Source organism: Myodes glareolus, chromosome X (assembly GCF_982192425.1).
Source record: "Myodes glareolus chromosome X, mMyoGla1.1, whole genome shotgun sequence".
Lineage (NCBI taxonomy): Eukaryota > Metazoa > Chordata > Mammalia > Rodentia > Cricetidae > Myodes > Myodes glareolus.
In genome coordinates, this window is record NC_142053.1 from 130,109,128 (window position 1) to 130,132,952 (window position 23,825).

Below are 23,825 nucleotides of genomic sequence, written 5' to 3' on the forward strand. Positions count from 1 at the left end.
TCCTGGGAGTCTTGATCATCTCAGGCAGCAGTCTTGAATCTGTTCTGGATGTAGAACTCAGACATCTTGGCCATCTGGGCCATCTGTTCCTACCGGAGATTTCTCAGGTGGTCTTCCTTGATCAAGCTGGATTTTTCTTAACTCAGAATGAATCTCCATCCTCTCATTTTCTGTGGAAACAAAAGCAAAATCTCTTCTTCAAAGTAATATACCTTTTGACTTCAGTTTTGAAGCCAAGGTATTTTCAAAATACCTATCTTGGGTTAGTAAAAGAGTGGTTAGATGCCACGAAGTAGGTGGCAATGCCTTAACCATATGTGTATTGTTAGGCCCAAGGGCCTCTTCCATCCTTGTCAAGGGGAGAGATAACCTTCTCTCCTTTCATACAGCCCCTGCGCAAGGATGACAAGCAAATTTGTGAAGTGTTCCATATTTTTAAATTGGAATGATACAGAGAAGATTAGCATGGCCCTCTGCAATCTGGAATTCCTTTGCCCTCTCTGTTACCAAAGGGATGGCCTCTTATAGTTAATTGATATGAAAGATTGTTTCCTCACTATACCTTTACAAGAAAAATATAGAGAAAAGTTTGCCTTCACAGTGCCTACTTATAATAACTCTCAGTCTTCTAGGGGGTACCAGTGGACTGTCCCCCCAACAGAGCATGTTAAACAGCCCCAGCCTGTGTCAATACTTTGTAAGTCAGCCATTGGAAATAATATGTAAGCAATTTCCTAAGTCTATCATTTACTATTTCATGGATGATATTTTGTTGTCTGATTCAAACATAGATACCTTAGAAAGACTGTTTGAAGAAGTAAAGATAATTTTACCTAAATGGGGATTACAGATTGCTCCTGAGAAAATACAGAGAGGAGATTCTGTCAATTGTTTAGGTTATAAAATAGGTTTAGAAAAAATTAAGACACAAACGGCACAAATTAGGAGAGATCGGTTACGGACTCTTAATGACTTTCAAAGATTGTTAGGAGACATTTCCAGCCTACGACCAGCTGTTGGGATAACACCTGATCTAATAATTCATTTAAACAAAACCTTGGATGGTGATAAAGATTTAAACAGTCCTAAATAATTAACAACTGAAGCAGAACATGAACTGACAATGATTGAGGAAAAATTACAAGAGGCACATGTGGATAGGGTGAATCCAAAGCTTAGTTGTATTCTTGTCATATTGCCTTTCAGAATTTCTCCTACAGGAATCTTAATGCAGAGATATGATATTATCTTAGACTGGATCTTTTTACCACATAAACCAAGTATGAATTCAAAAACTTATGTGGAAAAAAGTCTCTGAATTAATTATAAAAGGTAGATTGAGACTTTGTCAACTAGCAGGCACAGACCCAGCAGAAATTATCGTGCCTTTCACTACTGATGAGATAAAAAAAAGTTATGGGAAAACAATGAACCATGGCAAAGAGCTTGTGCTAATTTTTTGGGAGAAATTAATAACAACTATCCCAAAAGCAATAGGCTTAACTTTATAAAGAGAACTTCTTGGATTCTTCCTCAAATCATTCGTGATGCTCCAATAACCAGAGCCCGTACATTTTATACTGATGCTAATAAAACAAGGAAGGCAAGTTACAAATCAGAAGAATTGAGTAAGGTGGAACAAAGTCCTTATGATTCTGTATAGAAGGCAGAATTATATGCCATTCTTATGGTGCTAAGGAATTTTAAAGAACCTCTTAATGTAGTTACTGACTCACAATATGCAGAAAGAGTTATCTTGCATATTGAAACTGCTGAATTTATAACAGATGATACAGAACTGACTTCATTGTTTATCCAGGTACAAGAAAAGATCAGAAATAGGCTCAGCCCTATGTACATAACACACATCCAATCCCATATGGGTCTGCCAGGTCCTCTAGCACAATGTAATGCAGACATTGATCAATTGTTGATTGGTAGTGTGATGCAGGCCTCTGAATTTCATAAAAAACATCATGTCAATAGCAAAGACTTGAAGAAAGAGTTCTCTATTACATGGCAGCAAGCTAAGGAGCTTGTAAAGAAGTACCCTACTTGCTCTTTCTATAACCAAACACCGCTGCCTGCAGGGACTAATCCAAAGGGTACTCAAAGGAATAAAATCTGGCAGATGGATGTGTTCCACTTTGCAGAATTTGGCAAATTAAAATATGTACACCACACCATTGACACATATTCAGGTTTTCAATGGGCAACTGCTTTAATCTCAGAAAAAGCTGATTCTGTAATCATTAATTTATTAGAAGTTATGGTCATCATGGGTATACTTGCACAAATAAAGATGGATAATGGTCTAGCTTATATCTCTAGGAAAATGAAATGGTTTTTTGCTTATTACAATATTAAGCATGTTACAGGTATACCATACAATACTACAGGTCAAGCAGTCATAAAAAGATCAAATCGAACTATAAAGGATATGTTAAACAAACAAAAAGGGATGGAAAATACCCCCAGAAATAGGTTACATAAAGATTTATTAACCTTGACTTTTCTCAACGCTAATGAGAAAGGAACAATGGCTACAGAAAGACATTGGATAATGGAAAAGTCTGCTGAATTAAATCAATTTATTTCAAGGATGTGCTGACCTTGCAATGGAAGGCAGGAGATATGTTGCATTGGGGAAGGGGTTTTGCTCTTATCTCCACAGGAGAGAAAAAATTGTGGATACCATCAAAATTAATAAAGGTTCAGGTTGAAGAGGAGAAGCCTCTGGGAAGAGATAAATAACAACTCATTCACAAGGATAATAATCACACCAATGGTAAGAAAAACATATAGGTTGGGGGCCAGGGTTTTCTTCTTATCTCCACAAGAAAACACTCACCTTCCAGGAATTTAAGGAACACTGGATATTGAATACTGATGGATGGAAACTAGTTACAACCCAATATGGATCAGCAAGAAAACTGAACAGGTTCAGTAAGTAAAATTATTATGTACATATTTTTAAATATGCTTTAATTTGTAAATATATAGAGCTGGTTTTGAAGTTGGACTCTGGCTCAGTCCCTCTCCAATTCCAAGCCTGTTGATAAGAGATATCTCAGAGTTTCTGTCTCATGTCAGAAGCCATGGTATGGAACAGAATAAGAATAATACTATTAATAATAATAGATAAACTTTCTTTGTCTTTCTTCATATCTGTTTCTGTCTTTATTACACCTTTCATTGAATAATGTTTAACTTTCCTGTAACAAACAATAAATTTTCCTGCAGTAATCTTTAAAGTTTCCAGGATGAAGATGGGGCCCCACAACATCAACTTCACCTGGTTATTATGACATCATGATGTTAATAGTGCTACCATTAGACCTGTTTTTTGGTACCAGCTGCACAAGACAGTTTCAAATGGTGCACATTTTGACAACAATCTGGCCAGACCTCCTCAGAACACTCAGAAACTACTGCAATTTTCCAAGACCAAATATTGATCTTGGAATTTTAGCATCATTTCCTTTCACAGGAGCCCCCTAAGAAGAACATCACCCCTATGACAGCTGGAAGCAATCTTAGAGGACAACATCCCCTCTCCCAACAGAGTTTGCCCTCAGGTTTAGGGATATCATTTAGGGGTTGATTATAATTGGTATAGGGTTGAGGGAATGGGGGAGGTATTTTATAGATTCAGGGATATTTATGGATTAAAAAAAGAGGGGGAAATGGTGCGAGAGAATTGTCTGTATTCTGTCAATCATGTGTTTTAATAAAATGCTGATTGGCCAGGCAGGAAATATAGGTGGGTCAACCAGACAGGAAGTAGAGGCGGGGCAATGAGAACAAGAGAAGGCTAGGAAGGAGGAAGCCCATTCCTCCATTACTGCCCAGATCACTGAAGAAGCAACATGTGAGCTAACAGCTGAAAAAGGTACCAAGCCATATGGCTAAAATAGATCTGAAGAATGGGTTAATATTAACGACAAGAGTTAAAAAGAAGCCTGAGCCAAAGGGCCAATCACTTTATAACCTAATATAGAATCTGTAATTTTCTTTGGTACTTGCCAGCTGTGGGGTATTGGGAGGGACAGAAACCCCAACAAGCCGGCCCTCATGTTACAGAATGGTGCCCAATGTGGATAACTGCATCCACAGAAAGCCTGAGAAAGCTTGGGAAAGAATAGAGTGAAGCATGTTTTCTTGGTAGCAGCAATTTCTCAGGTCTGCCCTGCTTGCTAGAGGCAAGCAAGCGCTCTCATCTAAGAGAGGCTTCCTGACTCAACTTTAGCTGCAAAACCCTGCAACTCCTTTAAGAGGTCCTGCCACGAAACAACTAAATGGTTTTGATGAAAAGCTGAATGCATGCTTTTCAGTTTTCAGCCATAGCAGGAAAAAATCTGTGCTGTTTTAAAATGCTGGCTTCCTGGGCCATCCTGCCAGTGCAAACTCTGACTCTTTGAGACAGGAGGTCAACTACCGAGAGAGCGTTTGAGTGTAGCAGCTTGCTTGCTGGCAAGGACCTTGAAACATCATAGAGTTGTGGCAATATACGTGGCTACAGCCGGTACCTCAGTCATGAGGCTGAAATCTTGAAAAGCTAAGGAATGGGCTGGATCTAGCCGTCAAAGCCAGGACTTTAATCCTCTCCTTAAATATTCATATAGTCAGAAAAAGAGAGATATACAGTAAAGAGAGATTCAAAGACAAAGAAAACCTCTAAATGGTTTACTGTGTGTTTAAAAAATATATGTAAGCTAAAGGTTAAAGTTCTTAAAAAAGAAAGAAGAGTTGGGTGTTGTTATACACACCTTTAATCCCAACACTTGGGAGGCAGAGGTAAATTGACCTCTGTGACTTCAAGGGGCTGAAGAGATGGCTCAGAGGTTAAGAGCACTGATTGCTCTTCCAGAGGTCCTGAGTTCAATTTCCAGCAACCACATGGTGGCTCACAACCACCTGTAATGAGAGAATATAACTAGCAAAACCACCAATGCCAGGAATGAGATAGCTCCTTTTGAGTTGTTTGTTAGGGGAGTCCATGATACTCCAAAAACAGTATAGGCTACTGCTGTTGTCCTTGGGTATCTTCCAGACACTGAAGGTAAGATTTTATTGCTGAAGGTACCACACACCTTAGGCACAGGAATTAGAGCTGAGCTGGAAATAACCTGAAAGCCCTGAGGACAAATTCTCAAAGTGTCTGAAGGAGCTATACAATCTGCCAAGGGAAAAAAGTAATCAAAAGTCCCATCTCACAGCTGTTAAGAACCAAGGAACACAACAGTGAACATCAAGGCAAGGAAGAGTGCAATACACACACACACACATGCACACACACACACACACACACACACACACACACATATATCTTCTTGAGGAGAACAAGTGGCTTTTTCTATAAGGCCCACTCAATGGGAGGGGCTCGATCCCTGGTACTGTACACCTAGCTCACTACCCATGGCTAGTGAGGTCATGAACCTTAGAATAGAACCTACTACTGTCACTTCCCTGAACAAGTATAATTCAACCAGGCAGTGGTGGTGCATGCCTTTTATTCCAGCACTTGGGAGGCAGAGGGAGGTGGATCTCTGTGAGTTTGAGACCAGCCTGGTCTACAAAAACTAGTTCCAGGTTACGCTCTAAAACTACAGAGAAACCTTGTCTCAAAAATGAAAAAAGAAACCCCAAGTATAATTCCCAACTGTATTCTAAATATTGTCTTTATAACCACAGACAACTATAGCTCTCATCCCTCATCAAAGAAGCTTTTTGCAGCACATGGGGAGCATTTTCGAAAACCACAATTTGCCAAAGTTCAAAAACCAACTGACTATGCTGGGCCCAGCCCCTACTGATACTACCTCTACAGTTAAGGCTGAGAAAACATCATGTAAAAAGGGGGATAGAATAATTCTAAGAACCAGAGGGCCAGGATATCTACTGCAAGATATTGTCCTTTAAGCTGGGCAGTGGTGATACACACCTTTAATCCCAGCACTTGGGAAGCAGAGGCAGAGTGTATCCTGTGAGTTCAGGACCAGCCTAGTCTACAGAGATAGTTCTATCTAGAAGATAGGAACCCTGTCTTAAAAAAGTCAAAAAGGAAAAAATAAGATACTGTCTTCTATATATGATGGGGAAGCTGCACCCATTACCTTTCAACAATATGGTTACATAAACAAGACCTGAAAATTATAATACTAGTAGATATGCTAACATGGAAGGGGGAAATTGCAAAAAGCCTCACTCCGAGATGAAGAAGTGCAAGCAATTAATACCTTCTAGGAGAGGAAGAATGAATCTTCTCCAAGTCAACCCTAAACACATATGCATATGAGCAACACTAGATGGGTTCAGCAGACTATATTTATATAAACATGTGCATGGACAATAATAATTAACAAATATGAGACCATGAATTTGAGAGTGAGTGGGAGACATGGGAGGAGTTGGAAGGAGGAAAAGGAGGAGGAAGTGATATAAATACAGAACTCATATAAGACATCCTCCAAAAATAAATAAGAAAATTGAAAAACTTTCAAAAATAGTAAGTGGTGTTTGTCTTAGTTTATTTTCCTGTTACTCTGATAAGATATTCCAAAGAAAAGCAAATAAGTGGGAGAAGGTTATTTCAGCTCACAGCTCAAGGTTAGAACCCATAATTGCCTGGTCAGTTCCAGAGACAGGAGCCCCAGGCCGGCAGCCATAAAGTAGTTGCAATAAAGTACCAGTGAGGATGGGATGAGTGCCTAGATGCTACAATTCATGCAGCTTTCTTGTTTTTATCCCATTAAGTATCCTTACTCATGGAATGGTCCTGCTGATGATTAAAATGTGTCTTCCCACATCGGTTAATGTAATCAAGCAGTCCTTCGCAGACATTACCACAGGCAACCTTAATCTATTCAATCCCTCACAGGTATACCCAGACCCTTGTCTCCTTAGTGTCGAGTTGACAATTCTGTCATGGTGATTAAGTTACTTTAAGATCGTTAGAAATCTTAGTATGTCATCAGACCTTAAGAGCCTTTCTGCCTGTCAGAGTACTTATCTGCCTTCATGATCTCACCACAGCAACTTTCTTCTGGCTTTCCTGGGCTCATTAGTTATCTTATTGATACAGATTCTACTTACATTTCTTTCAGTCCACTTCTGATCAAAATATATTATGTACATGTGTGGCTTAAAGTCAAGGAATTAGGTCTGACCTGATTAATGTTCTGCTATAACTGATTTCAATGATCTCCTTGAAGAGAACATACCCACCATGCCTTTTTTTTTTTACTAGTTCATGCATGTTCCTGGACATACACAAGGAACAAGTTTTTATTTGGGATATAAGCAGACAGAAATAAAGAGCTGGCTAGCATTGAGGACATAAAATATTACATATTCCCCGAAGGAGAAATAAACAGACTTATCACTCTTTCCTTTGGAAGAGGAATTTTAATTCTTCAATGGCTCACAGAAATCTTTGTCCATGTCTGGCTTACTGGTCTCTTATGGGGGTTTATGTTGAGGTTAAGCCCCACTAAACATCTCAGGATTCTGCAGGATTTCTATAGAAGGCAAACACTGACTAAGATATCTGAGGGTAAATGACAGTGATATCTTATATGTGTTTTAATAAATAAGGCTTGCTTGAAGATCAGAGCACAGAGATAAGCTGATAGAAGCCAGGGAGTAGTAGCACACACATTTAATCTCAGGACTCAAGGCCACCCTGGGCTACACAAGTTTTAATTTGTCCAAAAGGAGAAACAAAGCTCACACAATGGTGCTCCCAGGACTCTGGAGTCACAGGCCTTTCATCCCAGAGGTGGAGACAGGAGTGATATGGCTGGGTAGAGACGGGTATATAAGGCAGGAGGAGACAACAACTCATTGCCATCTAAGGTTTGGTGGAGAGCATTACAGTCTGCAGTCATGCTGAGGATGGGATTGTCCCTTTGTCTGATCCTTGGTAGAGGTAAAATCTTTCTAGTGGCTTGGCTGCTTTGCTTTTCTGATCTTCAGCTTGAACCTCAATATCTGTCACTGGATTTTTATTATTTATGCTACATTGAAATAAACCATTTATGAATATTGTTCATAAATAATGCTTGTAGTATCCTTCATTGTCTGGAACAGCAGAAGCCAATGACTTAATCACTTGTAAAACTCTGTGAAATTTTTTGTTCTGGGAAGTATACTGTTCTTTTCCATGTGGTCCTTTCTGTGCTGTTCAATAAAGACAGACTAAAGACCTTTATTAGGAACAGACACACACACACACACACACAAATACACACAACTCTCATATAACAGACATGATATAGGAGGGCCTTCTGTCTATGTGTTACTTTCTTTGGTCAAATAAAGAGACTGCCTTGGCCTTTGATAGAACAGCAGCTTAGATAGGTGGAGTAGACAGAACAGAAGGCTGGGAGAAAGAAGCAGAGACAGGGAGACACCATGGCTCTCTTCTCCGAGACAGACATAGGTTAGACTCATCCTGGTAAGCCACAATCACATGATGATATACAGATTATTAGAAATGGGTTAATTCAGATGAGAGGCTAGAACTAATGGGCTAGGCAGTGTTTAAATGAATACAGTTTCCATGTAATTATTTTGGGTAAAGCTAGCCGGGTGGCGGGATGCAGTCATCCAGCCAGACACATGATATACAGACAGTCTCACACACACACAGAGAAGCACATAAGACATCTCAGACAACAGGCAGACACTGAAATAGACAGACTGACAGACAGGCAGGCAGGCACAGTAACACACAGGACAGATACAGATACAGGAACAGAGTCATAAGACAACCCTCAGGTAGGCACAAATTTGGACTCACATAACAGACAGACAGAGTATGGAAGACACAAAGAGCATAATAGGAAATTCTAATCTGGACTCATTCTTGGTTCCGTGACTCCAATGGCAAGTGCTTTTACTTTGTTCCTTAATGTGACACTGATGCATTATTGGTAACTGTAAGTTAAGCACTAGTGCTTTTAATTCACACAGGGGCTCCTTATATCTTGGAGGCCAATTATTAGCTAGTCAGAACTTTCCTTTAGAGGATAACAGGCCTAACCAACCATGTATGTTTCCCAAGGTTTATTTGGAAGCCTCAAGAATTAAGAGGGCTACTGTTACTATTACCCTAAGGGGGGCTAGCCACTAGATATATAGTTTTTTGAGAGAGAGTTTTATTATGTATTCCTGGTTGGATTTGTGACTTGCTATATAGACCAGACTGGCCTCAAACTCAAACTAGATCTGCCTGCTTCTGTCTCCTAAGTGCTGGGATTAAAATCACACACCATCCTATCTGGCCTAAATCTGATTATTTGCTTAAGGAGTCAAAAGGCTGTCAGGCAAGACCACAAGTCTGGTCAGAGCTCACAACAGCACTCATTTCATTTCTGACATATAAATATCAACTACTTTTCTAACAGGAAGGCTCAAGACTGCAGTTTCATTTTAACTAACTAAAGGAATGCTGTGCCTCTGAGTCTCAAGTCAAGAGACACATTACTGATGCCTGGGTATCTTTTATTAGCAGATTCAGAACAAGCTGTCTTCCAATGACCAGAGATTCATAACCAGCAGAATCCTGTAACTCCGGAGAATTCTGTAAGTTGTTTGAGAACTTCAGACAGTGGATAAGAGACAATGGACTTCTTCACTTAATGACCTAGTGCCCTGTGACAAAAGTAGCTCCAAGTATTGTAAAGTGTCCTCGGCTTCTCAGTCAGCCTTCATTGCCAGTCACATTCAGAGTGCCCATTTTGGATGCTCACCTTTATAGACCTGGATGGAGGGGGGAGGACCTTGGACTTCCCACAGGGCAGGAACCTTGACTGCTCTTAGGACTAGAGAGGGAGGGGGGAGGGGAAGGGAAAAGGGAGGCGGGGATGAGGTGGAAATTTTTAATAAATAAATAAAAGTGTCCTTGGACAGCTGAGCTTTATATATGGAAACTTTATGGCCTCTGTTTGACAGGAAATTGAAAAGGGCATTATTGCCTTCCTGTGAAGCTTCTGTGAAGGCAACACAGAAGGATGTCTTCTACCTACTAGAGGACCAAAACATGAGAATGAGAAAATTCAGAAAAGTCTTTTGTCAGTGCCTGCCCAAATACTTGGGGTCTATCTCTAAATCCTTGGATCAGCACTGTCCAAGTCACTTGAGCAGCTACAGCTCAGGAATCCTTAAAGGCAAGAAATGCAAAATAAGGCATAAAGTATATTTTAAAACTAGAACTGTGAACTTTTCAGTTTCCTCAGGAATTTGAGTCAGCTAGTGTAGGGGGTTGGGAGCTACAGAATGGACTCCCAACTACATTAATGGAGACTACAACTTCATCACTGAGGTCTCAAGGTCCTTTAATTAGGTTCTTTCCTGTTGCTACTTGGCATTAAGTTCAAGAGGGGTATACTCCATGGTGACAGGGAAGGTATGGCAGTAGACAGGCAAAGTGGCAGGAACAGGAAGCTAGCTGATCACATTTTCATTCACACCCAGGAATCAGAGAAAAAGATCAGGAAGTGGGGTAAGGCTATAAATACTTATATCCTACCCTCGGTGATATAATTCCTCCAGCAAGCCTCTACCTTCTATAGCTTCCACAACTTTCCAATGCAGTGCCACTAGCTAGGGACCAAGTGTTTAAGTACATGAGCCTATGGGGGACATACATCACACAACCTCTACAATCTACTCCAGCCCACAAATGCTCATGGTCAGCTCATGATGAAAAATGCATTTAACCCAACTTCATAAAGTCCATATACTCCTTAATAATATCAACACTGATCAAGAGTCCAAAGTCTCTTTTGAGACTCAAGGTAGTTTGTTAACTGTGAGCCCTCTGCAACTCCCATCCCCAACACACACATTACTCTTTGCATTAGTTTGGGCTGTGTCTTAGAGAAAAGGCGGCTTCCATATAACACATCTTAGACCATTTTATCTTTTACTTTTACATAAACCACGAACACATATCTTTATTAGAATGTTCAAGAATATATATATGTAGATAGATAGATAGTTGTTGTATTTGTTTATGCTGCATTTGTTTAATAATTTAAGGATGTGTGTTCAATTATATAAAATGTGTTGCCTGTGTTTCACTGTGCCTGCCTAAGGTATTTGATTGGTCTAATAAAGAACTGAATGGCCGATAGCTGGACAGAGAAAGGATAGGCAGGGCTGGCTGACAGGCAAAGAGATTAAATAGGAGGAGACATCTAGGCTCAGGAAGAAGAATAAGAGGAGAGAATGAGGGACACATCCAGGGTAAGAAGCCAAGCATTCCCTAGCCAACTAGACAAAGAGAAGCAGAGAAAGTAAGATATATAAAAGTAATAAATGTAATAAGCCCTGAGGCAAAAGGTAGATAAAAAGAAACAGGTTGATTTAAGTTAAAAGAACTAGCCAGAGATGAGCCTAAGAAAGGCCAAGCATTCAGAACAAATAAGAAGTCTCCATGCCATGATTTTGGAACTTGTTGGTGGCTTGGTACAACTTATACAATTTCATAAAGGCAGTACCAATGTCTGATCTTTATGTTTAGAACATTTCAAATATGTAACATAATTTAAGACTCATCAGATACTATCATATACATTTGTTAATCAGATGGAGATGTGCTGTGGGACAGTAGTTTTACCCTGTAAATATTTGTTTCTTGTACTTGTTTAATAAAATTCTGATTGGTCAGTAGCCAGACAGGAAGTAGAGGTGGGGCAATGAGAACAGGAGAATTCTGGGAAGAGGAAAGAGTCAGTCTGCAATTTTCACCCAGACAAAGAGGATGCGGATGACTATGCCTCACTGATGAGAGGTACCAAACCACCTCCACTGGAAGTCTTGCCTGGTCACAGGAGATGGCCAGTTCAGGCTATCTATCCACTATTTTTAGAAGTCTTGGCTGGAGTCATCCTTGCAATTTCCTGGGTGTTTTCTTCCAACCCCTTGCTCTTAAAAGAACTTCTATTCTTTGTTCAGACTAGAAGCTGATCTGTGAGCCAATACTCTTAGTTTCTCCTTATTCTCTGTACAAAGAATAGCATTCCCTTCATTGTGACTCTCAATTCTGTTATTGAGTCCATTATTCTGTGAGGGAGACAGAACACAGTTGGAATTAGAAATTACTATCTCTGCTGGCATTTTCCCGTGGACTGAGATATGTCTCCTTATTATCTTCCATTTCTTGGTTTTCCTATCCTGTTTTACTGATGTTGTGTGACTGGGCTGGAGGAGCAAGGCAGGCTCTCAATCACTTATCCATCTAGTGCTATTATAATTGTGAATTCTCCCCATTTGGAATATCATCGAGAAGCAAGAGAAATGTTACACATACTTAACACATCTCTTCCTGCAACTCATTTAGCAGCACTTGAACATGCATTGGTCCCAGGTGACCTACGCCAAAATTATATCATTCCACTGTACGATCTGAGTCAGTTCCAAATCTAGTTAAAGCCATTTTCCCAACATGCACATGGGTTTATCTCAACACCACAGTAACTTGTTTCCCAGTTTCCAGAAGAGCTGAGAAGGTTTTGTTGATGTTGTTGCTAGATTTATTTGTTCTATGTGTGTGAGTGTTTTGCTCAAATGTATGTCTGTGCACCACCACATGGGTGCCTGGTGCCCATGGAAGTCAGGGGAGCAAGCACCCTGGAACTGGAGTTTTTGACAGTTGTGAGAAGTATGGGAATGCTGGGAACCTAACCCAGGTCCTCTACAAGAACAAGTTTTCTTAACTGCTGAGCCTCTAGCCCCACAGATGAGTAGTTTTGACAATGTGGTTATAAAATCCCCAGCAATCCCTGACTAGAGTATCCCGATCTTGCTTTCTCTTGCAGGGGAGGATCTAGGTCCAGTCTGCACTGAAATCAGTGAGTAAGCCTCAGTGCTGCTGTCACAGACCTCAGGGAGAGGTTCTGCTTCCTCTCAGTTCTTTTCCCATCTGTACACAGTACATCCAAAGGCTGGACAGGGATTCCTCTACAGAATCTCTCTGTTTTTTAGCCTTTTGGTCACCTGAAACAAGACAGGCTCTTTCTCATGCAAAAACAAAAAAAAACATTATATCTTTGAGTCCCTCCTGCACAGTAGCCAAGTCCACAGAACCTTTAAGCGGTGTCATTTTCTTCTTTATTTCAAGGTACTTTTTCCTAGTCCTGTATTCAGGACTAGGAAGTTTGTTTCCCCAAAGCTAAATACTTTTCTAGGGGCCATCTACGAATCACAAGAGATTTTATTATCTCTTCTAGTCTGGTGGTACTAACTAACCCATTTATACGGCCCTGTACGACTGGCTGTCTTGTCCTTTTTGTTTGTTTTTTGAGACAGGGTTTCTCTGTGTAGCTCTGGCTGTCCTGGAACTCACTCTGTAGCTCAGGCTGGCCTCGAACTCAGAGATCCACTGAGTTCCAAGAGGCCTCTGCCTCTTGAGTGCTGGAATTAAAGGCGTGTACCACCACTTCTTGGCTTTTCTTGTCCTTTGATACCACATGTTCTCTATTACAAACCCAGGTTGGATCTGTTATGGTGAAATGAGAGTAGCGCCACCACAGTGATGGAGAGAAGGATTGTCATTCTCTGAGACAAGGCAAGGGCTATACATGGAAAATGTGGTCCTCTCCAATTTTAGACTCCTGTCTCTCCAGCTAAGTTGAGGCTAATGAACCTTGAATAAATGTTCCTTTATACTACACTCTCCCCACTACTCTTTAGTTCCTCCTACAAGATTTTAGAGTTAAGAACGCATGAGTGTCTCCATGAATATGTAACCACAGTGATCTTGGACTCTGAGCACTACCAGCAACTATGTTCTTTCTGTCAAGCAATGAGTTTGGAAGCCATGCATAGTGGCATATGCCTATTAATTCTACTCAGGAAACTGAGACTGAAGATAGTGAGTTGAAGGACGGGCTGGGATACACAGCAAGCCTTACCGAAAAGAAAAATGTAAGCCTTGAGTACAGCTCCCTTCTTTAGCAGGGGCTAGGAGCCTGCAGAGATCCCCTCCTCCACTTCCTGCAGTTCCTGGGCAGCTCAGGAGTGGGGGAGGCAGCAAAGGCAGATGAGCTGTCTGTGCTGAGGGGATTGGTTGTATCAAGTGTGGATGCTTTGGGCTGTCCTGATGTGACTGGTTGCTGGTCCCTTGTCCCCCTCCATCTCTCCCTATGCAGAACCACAGGGTTAGGTCAGCAGAAGGAAGGTAAAGGGCCAGCAGCACTATCACCCCTGCCACCTTTGAGGGCTACTACCTACTCATCCAGGGAGTCCGTGGCTGACTGAGGGCTGAGGCTGCCATGTAGGGGTGAGTCTGAGACCTGAAATCCTACCTTGGGAAAGTACTCCATCTTCTTCCCTGCTCTCAGTCACTCTGTGACTTCAGGGCTAGATCATTCTTTTTCCTTCTTCGGAGATGGAAGGGCAGTAGGCAGCAAGCAGTCTCTGCCATGGCACTCTGACATTCTTTCATATAAGCAAAGTCTTAAATTGTAGGTGTTAGAAGTGGGGGATCCTTATGAAGCTCAGACTGGCCTCAAACCTACATACTGCATATCTATCTAACTTTATTTAATCCAAGTCATGATTGAATAGCATCCTTCCTAAATATGAACTGATGGGAGGCCTATGAGAACAAAACCATTTGCCCTTGCTTTCCTGACTCTCCCGAGAGGCTGTGCAGGAGATACTTGTTTCTCTCCTGGTTCTGATAAGGTGTGGAGTGTCTGGCATTACCTTCTTCAGAACTGTAGTGAAGAAAACTGGGTAGCTGAAGTATGAAATTGCCTCCTCAGTACTGGGGTATGCCACAGTTTGTGTTGTCACAATGTGACCTCCTTTGTGGTGATGTCATTCTTCTTAATGTATGAGACAAGAGCTGTGGGGAATTGGCATGTTTTAGTATGCTGCCATTTATTGTCCATGTAAATAATAAACAGCTTGAATCTGAAATGGCTTATTGTTCTGAAGATAAACATGTATTATTAGGTTCTGTCTTCAGCACAGTAATTTTAGCAGTATTCTCCATAGACCTTAGAAATGCCCCCCCCAACAGCCCAGTCACAAACTAGTCCCTCAGCTAGCTCCCCTCCAGATCTTTTGTCTGGAACCACTCACTTCCCTGGAAGGACTCAGTGCCCGTCCATTGTCCCAGCCTCTCCTGAGGCCTCGCACGCATGGCCTGGAATTTAGTAGTAATTCTGTGCTCAGCAGCTCCTCACACTCTCCACATCCACACCTCTCTTTTGCTTTCTTTCTGCCCCACTCTGATACATAACTCTATCGGATATATCCCTATTCGGAATGTATTCTGCCTTTTCTCTATCTCAGACAGGTTGCTGTAGTTAAAGGAAGAAAATAACTAAGCAAATTCTTGACTACTGATTCTGAAAAGCCTTGATCTAGCAGTGAGGCATTCCCCCATACAGACAGACATTTTTCCTTTAAGATTGGATTAACTAACTTTCTTCAGTTTAAGAAGAGAGATATAGATTTAAACCACATTTTAGCAAAGAAATAGGAACCATTTAGATTTAGAAAAATGATAGGAAGTGGAGACATAAACTAAAATAATTTAATCCTTACTAATTTTCAACCTATCAAAACTGTACACACACACACACACACACACACACACACACACACACACACACATATGGAGATAGAAAGAGACAGAGAGGCAGAGAAAGAGAGAGAGATCAGAAAGTCTTAACTACAAAGAATGTTTACGTGTCACTATGGATTTTGAAGAGAGAAACGATAACCTTGGTAAAACCTAGGCTGAGATGTCAAGCTCACATATTGGTCTGAAAATCAGAAAAGAGAATAAAATACAGCCCCTCCCCACTTTGCTGCCCCAGGTATCTGGCAAGATTCTAAAATCCTGTTGCATCATATTTTACAAGAGTATAGAATTGTCTGTTTAGGATTTAGGCAAATAAACCTATTCGTATTTCCTGTAGTTGAGAGCACCACATAGACAATGGCATATTTCCTAGGAAAGGAAACTGGTCTACGATTGGAAAACAAAGATACATGAGAGACTAGCATAAAAAAAATGACCAAAAGCCACAGAAGAACATATCTCAATGATGCAGTATTTTTAGATAAAGAACTTGAAATATTAGATCTCCAACTCCACACTTCTGCTCCCAATTTTAAATATGAACAGCAGAGGGTCAAAACGGGAAGGGGTCATCAAGTAAATAAAATTAAGTATCTACCACCCAATGTGATAGTGAAAGAATGGATCAGCATTAGAAACAGACAAAGTGTATCTTATACCTTTAAAGTGGTGGGTCTGATTCTGTACTGTTAACACAGGCAAGTTTAGAAATGGTGTTGATATAGGTAAGTTTAGAAATGGTTATAAATGGGAAAGCCTAAACATTTCTATTTTCTTTTTTTTAAAAAAAATATTTATTTTACATCTCAATCACAGTTTTTCCTCCCTTCCTCCTTCCCACTTCCTTTCTGTCCCCCATCTACTCCTTTTCCTCTGGTTCTGTTCAGAAAAGGGCAGGCCTCCTAAGGATATCAACAAAACAAGGCATGTAAATTTGGAGTAGGACTAAGTACCTCCCCTTGTATTAAGACTGGGCAAGGCAACTTAGTATGAGGAATAGGTCTTCCCCCCGACAAAAAAAAAACAGAAAAAGGGTCAGTGACAGCCCCTACTCCTATGTTAGGAGTCCCACAAAAACACCAAGCCAGCAGGATCAAGGATGAAGCCCTTCAGTTGGTCCTATGCTTATTGGTTCAGACTCTGTGAGTTCCTATGACCCAGGTTAGTTATTTCTGTGAGTTTTCTTGTAATGTCCTTGATCCTGCTGGCTCATACAATCCTTCCTCTCCCTCTTCCACAGGATTCCTTGAGTTCAGCCTAATGTTTGGCTGTGGGCCTCTGCATCTGTTTCTATCAGTTGCTGTGTGATGCCTCTCTGATAACAATTGGGCTAGGCACCACTCCATGATTATAGCAGAATATTCTTAGGCATCACTGCGTTGATATTTTTTCAGTTGTGTTTGGTTCTACCCTAGGTCTCCATGCCATCCAGCCTCTGGGTCCTGGCACTCCAGGCAGTGTCAGGGGTGAAGCCCAAACATTTCTAAGTTGAAAAATCACATCTACCTGAGAGTAACTAAGACTCTTCCAACCACCTGGTGGCAGTATACTCTGTTCAGTGTTGAGGGACTAAAAGTTTCTGTCCATTTGCCATGTTGTTCCATGGTCCTCTGTATGTGGGTGTTTCTCCATATCCTGTCCTCTCTGACTAGAACCATCCTTGAAGAATCATATCCATCAAATGAAAGTGAGGCACTTTTTGTTTCCCTGTCTATGGTATTTTCCTTTTAGCATATGTAGAATTTCTCCCTTGTATTCCGTTAATATTTGATGTCTTAGTGACATCCACATCAAATATTCCCTTCACGTCCTCTTCCATATCTGCCTTCTCAAATACGGTTCAAGGGCAAGAAGCCAAGTTCAACGAATCCTGAGGTTTCCAAATTAGAAAGCAGAGGCCAGACAGATTGTAAAAGCTCAGGGATTGTTCAAGAACATGTTTTTATGGTTATGTAAAGAAAAATCAATGTCTTTAATATTATAAAGATGTAAGTATATATTTATACTTCATATATCAAGGTTAATTCAATTCTTTAATTTTTTCCTGCTAAATGTGCTCTGTTTTGACATAACAGAATGTAAATGCCTATAGTAAATGCATGTTTATCTTAGTGAAGTAAGGCATAAGAAGAACAGTGCACAGACAAGGAAGCAAAAATTATCTGTGGCCTATAAAGGGAACAAATGGGTGTAAGTATACAGAGCAATGCCACTCAAGTGCCCATCACGGTGCCCATTATAGTGAAAGTGACTGGCACCGTTCAAAACTGCACTGCTCTCTCTCTGGTCATTTACTCTGAGTGTCACCACGTTAGTATTTAGGTCATCATACATGCCTCCTTTTTAAAACTGGAGGACACAGGATTCTACTCCACCTTGATTTTCACAAGGAAGCACTCCTAGGTCTGAGAATGTATGTTTTACATGGTTTCTATTGGCAGTGGGTGTTTTTCAGGCCGAGGGTATCAGCAGTGGATAGATACCTCCACATCTCAGCAACTCTGACGTGATGGAACTGTAGTTATCATCAAGAACTGAGGTCTCGTCCACACGATGGGAGATGGAAAAGGCCTATTGTGCTCAAGTGATTTATTTGAAGGACCAAGAGTTGTGTTGAGAGGCAGAATGAAATTTCTCCCACTCCAGAATTCGTAGGAGACTTTCTGAAACTATTTGTTAAATGCCCAGTTTAAAAACTATCCAGTTACCTAACTCCAAGCACTTCCTTGATTTCTGTGACTCCTTTCCCAAATCCTGTCTCTCTTTACTAAAGTCCTTGAGCTAAATCACGAAGTCCACTGGGAATGCACTGGCATCTCCTCTACTCTGCCCTTTGCACAATAGCCTCTTTGAGAAGATTGGCCATGGCCACTACTTTTCAATACATTGTAATTTAGCATCATTATCTCTTTCTCTTTGGCTGAAACACTGCAAACTACAGCTAAGCCATGATGCTGTCTACCAAATAATAGTCCCAAACCCAAGGGGAAACTTCAAATCGTAAGTGGCAGTTAAGCATATGATGTACATTGAAGAATCATGATAAAGATTTTCCAGGTACTTACTAAACTCCTCAGTGCTTGAACTCGGGATGCCAGCACTTAGAGAGTGTTAATCCTGCACCATAGAGATTTTCAACGAAAGAAAGTATAGCTCCAGGTCTAAGCGGGCAATCCTCAAGATATGAGACTATATGTGTTTTTTCCTTCATTCCAGGCAGGATATATGGGGAACACTCTCTCTCTCACACACACACACACGTGGGGGGTGAGGGAGAGACAGACAGACAGAGAAACAGAGAGGGAGAGAGAGAGAGACAGACAGAGAAACAGAGAGGGAGAGAGAGAGAGACAGACAGAGAAACAGAGAGGGAGAGAGAGACAGACAGAGAAACAGAGAGGGAGAGAGAGACAGAGAGTACCAGAGATAAGAGACAGACAGAACACAAGGCAAATAGACACACACAGGGAGAGGAGAGAGAGAGAGAGAGAGAGAGAGAGAGAGAGAGAGAGAGAGAGAGAGAGAGAGAAGCAGAGACTGCTCCAGAATAGTGAGAGGAGTGTCTCAGTGTTCAACATCAGGGACAACACTGTATCAAACAAGGAGGGCTGGGCTATTCACTCCCCTCCACTCCATCTCCTGCCATTCTGCTCTTGTTCTTACACACAGCAATTGGTTGAGGGCTGTGGTCGCAGGAGCTCTTCTCACTGCCTGTGTCCAGAACCAGTCTGCGGTCATGAGCAGCAACTCACCCTCTGCACCCAAAGGAAATGACAGCAAGAGGCTCAAAAGGGATAGCAGCAGTGTTGAGGGCCCATCGAGAGTGATCCACATCCACAGGCTGCCAAGTGATGTCACCAAAGGAGAAGTTCTCTCTCTGGCGTTGCCGTTCGGGAAGGTGTCCAATCTACTGTTTCTGAAGAGGAAGAACCAGGCTTTCATGGAGATGAACACGGAGGAGGCCGCCAACACCATGGTCAACTACTACACCTGGGTGACTCCTGTGCTGCGTGGGCAGTCTGTCCACATCCAGTTCTCCCGCTACAAAGAGCTCAAGGTGAGCAGATCCCACGACCAGGCCAGTGCTCCCAGGCAGGCAGACACCTCCAGCATGGGGGGTGAGCCCAGGCAGGGGAGTGTCTCCAGCCCGGAGGGTGCCTCCAGCCAGGAGGGTGAACCCAGGCAGGGGAGTGCCTCCGAATGGGCCTGTGCCTCCAGCAGGGCAGGTGCCACCAGCCGGGCCATTGCTTCTAGCCTGGTGGTCGCTCCCAGCCAGGAGGGCGACCACACTCATGTGGATGTCCAGCCAGGCTGCGCAGGTGCCTCCAGCCAGGTGGGTGCCCAGTCAGGCCTGCCAGCTGAGAACTCAGACGGGGCAGGAGATATGGCCTGGGCCGCCCCAGCCGCTGCTGTGGACACAGGGACCGTGGTGGCCGGGCACAGCCCTGTGCTCAGGATCCTCGTGGAGAACTACTTCTATCGTGTGACCTTGGAAGTGCTGCACCAGCTCTTCTCCAGGTTTGGCACAGTTGTGAAAATCATCATATACAGTAAGAACAGCCGGTTCCAGGTGCTGTTACAGTATGCTCACGTACTGAGTGCCCAGCGTGCCAAGCTGTTCTTGGATGGGCAGAACATCTACGACGCCTGCTGCACACTGCGCATTGCCTTCTCTGGGCTCACTGACCTCACGGTCAAGTACAACAACGACAGGAGCCGTGACTACACGCGCCCAGACCTGCCCTCGGGTGACAGCCAACCCTTGCCAGCCCAGAACAGGGCCACAGCGTTCGATGCACCTGTCGTGGCCCCAGCTTCTCCGTATGCAAGCACTGCATCACCTCAAACCTTTGCGATTCCCCAAAGGGCAGGCTTTGCCATCCCAGAAATGGGTAAGGCCCTGGCCCCGCTGGCCATACCAGAAGCGGTTGTGGCAGCGGCAGCAGCTGGAGCAGAGAGCCCAGTCGTCACCTCGGGCTCCCCGGGTGTGGCGAACGCTGTCCTCCTGGTTGCCAACCTCAACCCTGAGAAAGTCACACCCCAAAGCCTCTTTGTTCTGTTTGGTGCCTATGGCGATGTGCACCACGTGAAGATCCTGTACAGTAATAAGGAGAACGCGCTAGTGCAGATGGCTGATGGCGGCCAAGCTGAGCTGGCCCTGAGGCACCTGAATGGGCACAAACTGCATGGCAAATCTCTCTGCATCATGCCGTCAAAGCACCAGAGCGTGAAGCTGCCCCAGGAGGGCAAGGAGGACCAGGGCCTCACCAAGGACTATGCCAACTCCCCGCTGCACCGCTTTAAGAAGCCCGGATCCAAAAACTTCCAGAACATCTTCCCACCCTCTGCCACCCTGCACCTCTCCAACCTACCCAGCTCGGTCTCAGAGGAAGACCTCAAGAAACTCTTCTCCAGCAGCGGGGGGTCTGTCAAGGCCTTCAAGTTCTTCCCAAAGGACCGCAAGATGGCGCTGATCCGGATGGGCTCAGTAGAGGAGGCCATCCAGGCTCTGGTGGAGCTGCATGGTCACACTCTAGGCCAGAACCACCACCTGCGAGTCTCCTTCTCCAGAATCACCATCTAGAGGGGCCTGTCCGGCCCACTGCAGACAGCTGCTTCTTCCACTAGAGAAAAGGACACTTTAACAGCAGCTGCAGTGACCTGAACAGAACAGAGATTGGCTGCTGTCTGGTGGGTGAGGGGGGGAGAGAGAAGAGAGACAGAGAGTCAGAGAGAGAGAGAGAGACAGAGAGTCAGAGAGAGAGAGAGAGAGAGAGATCATTGTCTTCCTTGATGTTAAAAGGACTGACGACTGTGGTCACCTTGCTGGCAGTGGGAGTGGGGGCTCAAGCAGCCCTGTTATCCCTAGGAAGGGCAGGGCGCTGCCCCCTTGGAGCTCCAGACACTTGGCCACAGCAGGTGTTCTGGACTGTACATCTGGCACTTTCCCGCCCTTGAGACCTGCCTGTCCCCACCCAGACTACTGTTGTGCTTTGCAGGTGAAGTGGCCTCCAGAGACTCAATGTGTTTGAACTCGTGGATACCAGCTGGTGGCATTCTATTGAAAGGCTGTGGAGACTTTAGGAGGTGGAAGCTTCCAGGAGGAGGAGAGTCACCTGGAAGGGTGATGAGGCTTTGGAGCCCGCCCCACTTCCAGTGCTGCTCTGCTGCTTCCTGACTACCAGTGAGATGCCAACAGCCAGCCTCCTGCTCTTTGTTCCTGCTCCTGTTGCTGACACCTTTCCTTCTCCTCCAAGGTGGGCTTGTACCCTCCCCACTTCCTCCTTTATACTGGGAGGAGGGGGGTTATTTGTTCTTCAGCACTGAGAAAAGTAACAAGGCAGAATGAGATGTGGGATGGGCTGGACCATTGCTGTGAGGAACCCGGCCATGTGGTATGCAGGGATTCTAGATGGTCTGGGAGCAGGAACTTGGGAGAGTTTGGAACTTTGCCCTGGGAAGGGTCTAGAATGCTCAAGGGAGAGCTTCACGGGCCCTTCTGGTGGGAGTTTGGAAGACCAGGATGCCGGGAGAAATCCAGGTAGTCGAGGAGGCCCGGCTTGTGAGGTTTCAGAGGGAACTAAGACTCCTTTGGGAACCGGGCTGGAGACCATTTGTGTGAAATTCTAGCCAAGAGCCTAGCTGCATTTTGCTTGTGTCCTGGGAACTTGAGGGATGCAGAATTCAAAAGCAGTGGGCTGCTTCGTTTGTTGGGAGAACCTTAGGGACAGGATAGCACTCAGAGCTGTGTCGAGGTTAATGATACAATGCTCTCACACAAGCCTGCAGAGAGAGCAAGGAGTGGAGCAGACCGTCAAGGAGAGAAAAGAGGTCAAAGTTACAGACCAAGCACAGCTGTCCCTGGGAATGGAATTAGCCCCAACACAGAGACGCCTCCTGCTCTATACTGGCACAGTAGGAAAGGGGCCAGGAGGGCACTCCGTGCCCACTGGAGGCTGTGACATAGAAAAGTGAGACTGTGAGGTGAAGGAGAGTCGTGGGTTAGAACACCACTGAAGGTGGTTGCTGTTCAAAGAGAACACCTCAGAGGGCCATTTGCTCTGACTGAACTGAACCACCAAGGTAGACAGAGAACACTACTGCTTTCTCTGGTCTCGGGGAACATACGACACCTCTAGCTGGTGTGGCAACACCCTCCACCTGCTGCCTCGTTTGCAAGCACAGTAAAATGCTTACGGAAAAATAAATATATAAATAAATACATAAATACATAAGTAAATGATTGGGCAATGATAGCTTTGGGTGATAGCCGATGAAGCCACTGAAGCTAGGCAGTGTGACAGGATCATATTTCAGACAAGGAGGTCCCTGGGTTGCTGCTGCACAGCTGTGGAGGCAAACCCTAATTTGTAGGAGAGACCCCAGGATCGGGGGGGGGGGGAGGATGCCAAGAGCATGGGCCACCCCCTGAGACGAGGTGTGGCTGTAGAGTGGAGTCCTCCCAAGAGAGGGACTCTATGGACCCTGGCTGGAGGGGACGGGTCTATGCCAGACCTTTGGAACCAATCGGGTTCCCAAAGGAGCCCCAGAGGATGGACAAGAAACTGCAGCCTTCCCTCTCCTGGATTTCAGTCTTGGTTTGGTCTGATCTTTCTTTGCTGTGTCCACATATTTACTCTGTGCCATTGTGTGTTGGAAGAATAGAGATACCTGGATATACATACATACATACATATCTTATATATATACATACTAAAGACATAATGTATATTATATAGCCATCATATATAACCCGCTTTTGATTTTACAGGGGCTCACAGTTAAGAGAAGGCCTTGAGGCTCAGGAGAGACTTGTACTCTTGAACACTGTTGGAACTGTTAAAGACCGTGGGTTCCTTTGACTTTGGAATGGGTGTTGTTTGCTTTATGTAGTGGCCATGAGCCTATGGGTGCCAGGGGCAGAATGTAGTATATTAAGAACATATAGGCTCACGTGTCTGAATGCTCGTTCCTCGGCTGGTGGCGCTCTTTGGGAAGGTTTTGGATCCTTTCATAGGTGGAACGTGACTGGAAGAAGCAAGACAGCGGGGCTGGGCCCTGTGCTTCCATAGCCCAGGCCAACTTCTCATCCTCTGCTTTCCTGCTGCGATGGATGCAGAGCGACCGGCCATGTCACACCACTGCCTGCAGGCCCTCCCTGCTACAATAGACTGTATCCACTCACATGACAAAGACAATAAACCTCTCTTGCTTTAAA

General features: G+C 43.6%; 1 non-coding gene and 1 pseudogene across 1 annotated transcript; one reads left to right on the forward strand and one right to left on the reverse strand.

The window, feature by feature from the left end:
• Window positions 1-266: 266 nt before the first annotated feature.
• Window positions 267-392, reverse strand: LOC125418016 (U6atac minor spliceosomal RNA). Its single transcript, XR_007237300.3, has one exon. It is a non-coding gene; the product is annotated as a U6atac minor spliceosomal RNA (small nuclear RNA).
• Window positions 393-19,223: 18,831 nt separating this feature from the next.
• Window positions 19,224-23,825, forward strand: LOC148117496 (polypyrimidine tract-binding protein 1 pseudogene; annotated as a pseudogene).